We start from the raw sequence: 6000 nt of genomic DNA, 5'->3' as shown, positions 1-6000 counted from the left end.
TCCATTACATCATGCTGCTTTCTTGATTGGATCTTCCGAGGGACAATGGGGAGGATTTCACCATTTTGATCAAAGATGGTTAAAATCTTCTGTACACTGTGATTTATTTTCTTTGTGTGTACATTCATATCTTCATGATCTCCCTCCCTTCCACTATAGGCAAATAGTTCCCTCATGCTGCCAAAGGCTCTGCCACATATGAAGTTATTAATCTATTTTTCTTGGAGACAAAAACATTTATGACAATTTTATAAAAAGAATATAAGCCATAGTTAATGCTTACTACAAGTGGATGAATCATAAATTGCAAAATTTCCACTGTTGGTTCTGGTTTTGGGGGAATTGGGCACTTGCCTGAAACATTCTAAATCTTGTCTTTTGGCTAATTTCCTCACACAGGGTTGACTATGGGGGAATGGGCTTACCTGGAAAGCTGAAGCTAAGTGAGTACCCTTCCTTGCCAAACCCACACAACCCACTACCCCATAATCAGGACGAAGCTTTGCTGAATCCAATTGTGGTTGTACTTGTAAATATTTCCTGTACTTGTAAATATTTTCTTAGAATACAGAGCACTGGTTTTTGTTACAAGTGGTTCTAAAATGGTGATGTGAATTGTAAGAATAGAAAAGTGGTAGCAGGGTAAGAATTCAGCTTTCTGGATCCAATGAGACCATTCATATTGCATTAATATGACACTAATGCCTTATGTTTCTTATTATGGTATCTCACAGTCAGGGAAATTTTGCTGAGATATGCCACATCTGCTGCTATCTTTTGAGGTTACCTTGTTTTTTAAACATATTTTGTATCTTCAGATAACTATATCCAGAACACAATCTAGATTCATAGACTATGTGCTTGTGTGCATGTATGTTTATGTGGTGCATGTATTCGTGTATATATATGTACATGCATGTGCATATGTGTATGTGTGTGTTTTAGGGATGGGTGACTCTTTTTTAGCCTAACAGAAATGATCTGTGTCAAGCCAATGTATTACTTCTCAATGATGAAACAATCTCTAGATTTCATGTGGGCTTATATAGCATTTAAGTAAAAATATTTTTGTATCATTTTAAAATTTGAATTTATGTGTTAGAGAAAGAACTGATAAAAGAGTTGAAAATAGCCAACAAAATCTCTTAAAATGGAGCCACCAGTTGACACAAGTCCCTATGTAAAGGAGCCTATATTGTTAAACTACTTAGAAGTATATATATATATCAAGAACTGTGAAATGTTTGAGATTTTACCCTACTTGTAATCTAATAAGTTAACCCACCACAGGTTAATTGATGGTAAGGATACAAGTCTCCTAGGTTGGACACAAGTCTCCTAGGTTAGAGATGTAACACAATTTGTTACTCAAAGCCAATGCCTGTAGCTAGATAATCAGCATTTTGTACTGTTCCCTAAGCTCCATTTCCCACAGGGTGATGTGAATCCCACAGTGACACCTACACACACAGTGGGCTGAGTTACAGGAGAGGGATGTGGAATTGAGGCATCAGCAACCTTTAATCATGGGCAGTGAGAAAACCTATGCTCTGCTTTTGAGAAAAACTGTCTCTGTCTTCCAAGGCTACTTACTATACAAGCATCCTTGAAAATACGGCCTGCATCAAAGGACTATCAGTGCCTTTGTTTTTAAGACATTCAGAAATGCATAAGACTCATGGAGGATTATCTCTCAACAGTTCATTTCTCAGTATATATTTTTCCCCTTCCCAGTAATTCTGCCACAGTATCACCTTGCACTTATGACTAAAACCAACAGAGAGAAAAATGGCCAATCTGTTAGTCATTTTGGATCATTTTATAACTGACCTGATTATTTGTTCACACGTTGGCTGTTAAGGTTGTAAAAAAATAACAGTCATGTAAAAAAACACCCAACTGTAAAATTTTTTCTCTCAGAACCTAGGCTTTGAGTGTTGAGTAAAGCTGGCCTAGGGTACAGCCTGATGAGGATAGTTGGGGTCTGGAGACCTCAGGGCCCAGTTCTAGAGCAGACACAGAGTCAAAAGAGATGGCTGAGCATCCGCAAATGTGATTAGAGCAACTGTAGCTCTAATCTAGGGGACTGGATTTGCAAAAAACTCACTAAGGACTGGCTTCCTGGTTGCTTTCTGCTTGACCTTGTCCTTAGATCCATTTTCCATCCTTGTGGCCTAATTGTCTGCCATAAGAGATCTACTCCTAAGGACTACATTATCCACAATTCTTTGCCAGCTGGCTTCCATTGGGAGGTAGCAGTAGTGACTGAAGATGGGAGAAGAGAAAGGAACAGGATTTCTTTCCTATTCTCTGCTTGGGCCATGTTTCTGGCAGTGAATCAGTCCTTCCATAAGTGCAACTGTAGCTCTTCATGCCACCCCTCCTCTGCAGCTTGGGTTCTCCTTGGATCCCAGTGTTTCAAAATGTTGTGATAATGGCTCCCTCTGTTGTCAGTGTCTAGGTGTTTCAAAAGCCTTAGGTGATTCTCTTAACTGTGCCCATTCCTCTATAGATTGAACTTAATTCAAATCTCTTGAATATTTTAAGTGAGATTCTGTTTCCTATAGGAACTCAACTACTATAACTGGAGGAAAGAGATAGGACCCTCGTCTCAAAGGGGCTGGCAAGGGATTGTGGATAATAATTGAAAATTATTGAGCCGTTATTGTGTGTTGGTTTAAACATAACAGCAAACCTATGAGGTGGAAACTATTATTAGCTTCTTTAGACAAATGAGGAAACTGGGGCACATAAATCTAGCAATTGGGGGACCAGAGCTGTAGACTAAAGCAGTTGGGCCCTAAAGCCCTCACCTTTAGCACTACACGCTACCAGATACATCACCAAGATCAGACACTACTGTGTGCTCCTCTGTGGAGCTGAGGCTTAGTCATTGTAACCAGAGGAGGAGGAAGGAGCCTCTCAGGAGGAACAAGGCAAGAGTAAAACCATAACAACTGGGGTTCAGGATGAGTGTGGGATCAGGGACGAGCCTGTCTTGCAGCAGAATCATTGATGTTTTAGTGCAGGACTGGTCCTACATCATAGGCCAAGATTGAACCCAGATTTTTGATGTTAAGACTCCCTAACTATGTGAATTGAAGGCCATGGGGCAAAAAGTCAGTGGCAAGGGGTGGTCATTGCTATGTTTAGGTTGCAAGCTTTAAGGTTATATGTCCCTTGTAAATAAATGTATCCATCTAAGAGTGGTAAAATACATCATTGGATGCAGACAGTAGTTAGTGGTATTCAAAACCAATTAGAGTGTCAACATATTTCAAAAAAGAACTGCATATTAGTAAGATGAACTTAATTGAGTCAAACAGAATGAGCAAAATAAAAATAGCATGTACAATTAGGTGGTTATCCGACTTTCAGATGTTTGGCACTATTCACTTTTTTTTTTAAATCCTCACCCGAGGATATTATTTTTCCATTGATCTTTATAGAGTGTAAGGGAGGGAGGAGGGTTGAGAGAGAGAGAGAGAGACATGGATGTGAGAGAGACACATTGTTTGATTGCCTCCTGCATGTGCCCCGATAGGGGCCAGGGATCAAACCTATAACCCAGATACATGCCCTTGACCGGAATCAAACCCGTGACCCTTCAGTGCATGGGCCAATACTCTACCGAGCCAAAATAGCCAGGGTGGCACTATTCACTTAAAAAAACAATAATCAATATGAAATTAAGCAAAATGGCTAATAATCCAAAACAGTAAAATTAACCCATAATGTATTTGAGGTCACCTACCGGCTAAAAGGAAAAGCATTTTTCTTTGGTGAATAATTACAACAAAACTCAGTTTTCATTGGCACTTAAGCCCAGAAGCCCTGAAGAAATAAGAGGGTTAACAGAGAAAAGATTGATGAAAGGATATTTTGAAAATCCACATGCTAGTTTCTTTCAGGAAGACAACTGGCCACTCTCATTGAAAATATAATGTGGCCAGAAGAGAAAAAAAGCAATGAATAGTCTTGAGAGACGTGATGAGATTTGACAGCCAGTAACAGAAATTCTCACTAGGGAGGAGGCAGAAGAAATACCAATTAGCTGACTCCAGCAGCTAGAAATCCCTTGCTGTGTTGGCAAGTACAGCTCTGCCTCCCCTGACACTTGCACAGTTTCCTACTTGAGGCACTCCAACCAGCACAGGACAGGAGCCTGGTCACCTGACTGCTTCTCCCGGCAAAGCCTTCTGCATCGCCACCTCGTTTATCATTCTACTACAGTCCTGCTTAGATTCTGTCCTTGCAGTCTTAGAAGCTACTGTGTGGGAAAAGTAAAATGTAGGAAATGCTGCTTGTAATTTCCTCCTCTTAGGGCTTTTCAGTGATCATTTATACAGCAAAAATGTGTGAGATTCTAAAGTAAGAACCCCATTTAATTTTGCTTAAGCCATTCTTTGAAATTAATCGACCACTGAAAGTTTTTTTTATTATTATTTCAGTCAAGATTATCCTTAGGGAATGCTGCTGTAGTCACTGTATTTTTGAAAATTATATTTTTATTGATTTCAGAGAGGAAGGGAGAGAGAGAGAGAGAGGTGGAAACATCAATGATGAGAGAGAATCATTGATCGGCTGCCTCCTGCACACCCCACACTGGGGATTGAGTCTGCAACCCAGGCATGTGCCTAGGAATCGAACCACAACCTCCTGGTTCATAGATTGACACTTGAACACTGAGTCATGCCAGATGGCAGCTGCTGTAGCTACTTTAGATGAGACACGGGTGTATCATGGAGTCACCTGTATCAATCAGGGTTGAGAAATAAAAGGAGAATTTAATAAAGGGACTGTTTGCAAATATGTAGGATCAACGTAGGTGAAGGAACAAACGAGAGTGATGAACCTGGGTCATAACATCACAGAGCCATTACTGCTCCTGGGCTACTGAAACCACAGAGACGGAGAGCTGTGTGGCAAGATGTGGCCTCTGGGAGCAAGATGCAGCCAACCCGAAGTGACCCAGTTGGAAGGAGAGAAGGACATAAGTGCCTGACCTCCCTCCCCCCCGCCTCCCTTTGAATCTGTTGCTGCCTCCTCTGTGTGCCATTAGCTGCCTCGCCAGAGGGCAGGGTAGTCCTAGGGTAGTCCATGCAGGTCAGAACCCCAGGTTTGAGAAGGGTGAGGGTGGCCATGAGAGGCAAAGAGAAAATCCCAACACAATATCCCACACTATCAAGTGGAAACTTTCTAAGTTAAAGGCAAATAATCTGTGAAGTTGTGCTGTGTTTAAAGAGACAAGCATGGAGAGCCTTCTGGTATTTTTAAGAACAGGAACATTTGAATGGGTAGGTGTGATGTTCATTCTTACTATGAAATACAACTCAGAAAAGACAGATTCTGGTAGATTTTGAATCAAATTTAGCTGTTGACTAATTTGGCTTATGCATGCAACTAAATTAGTCTCAAGTTGTGTTTCATAGGAGTACTTCCCAGCAAGAAAATCAAAAAGTGTTGCTATCTTTGGTTCACGGATTGCTGAAAAGTATGCTACAAGTTGCTTAACTAGACTTTCAGAGTAAATCCTGGCACTAGAAAACAAATATACAATAAGCACACTTGAAGCTGTAGGCAAATATTTTGATAAAGAAAAATTCATTTGTCTATTTACAAAAAAATGCATAATTACCATTTCTGTTTTGAGTGTCAAAGTACATATTTGGTCATTCCAGGGAAGCAGCATTTTAGAGTAAGCACAAGAATTTGGAGTCAGAGAAACTCGGGTTAGAGTCCTGGCTCCCTCACTTACATGGCAGCACCTGCCTGGCAAGTTCATCAGCCTCTGCAGACACTGTTCTTTTGGTTAAATTATCCTCCTATATAATAAGAGAGGAATATGCTAATTAGCTGTTATGCCCTGAGGCGTAATGACCAAGGACCTCAAGACCAGATCACGGATCAGCAGGAGGGTGGGCCAGCGAGGTACAAGCAGGTTGCGGAGAGCTACAGGAGGGCTCAGGGCAGCAAGCTATTGGGGGGGGGGGGGAGGGT

At 41.0% G+C, this 6000-nt stretch overlaps 1 protein-coding gene across 1 annotated transcript in view; it reads left to right on the top strand.

Moving 5' to 3' along the window:
- Positions 1 to 426: 426 nt before the first annotated feature.
- Positions 427 to 6000, top strand: part of ARHGAP24 (Rho GTPase activating protein 24) — a 554910-nt gene continuing 549336 nt past the window's right edge. The window contains exon 1 of the mRNA XM_070393355.1: positions 427 to 443. The gene's annotated coding sequence lies outside the window, so the exon portion shown is untranslated. The remainder of the gene's footprint in view (positions 444 to 6000) is intronic.

Source organism: Myotis yumanensis, unplaced genomic scaffold (assembly GCF_028538775.1).
Source record: "Myotis yumanensis isolate MYYU_CA2020_CCGP unplaced genomic scaffold, mMyoYum1.0.hap1 SCAF_1, whole genome shotgun sequence".
Taxonomy (NCBI): Eukaryota; Metazoa; Chordata; class Mammalia; order Chiroptera; family Vespertilionidae; genus Myotis; species Myotis yumanensis.
This window is presented reverse-complemented; position numbering and strand designations above follow the sequence as displayed.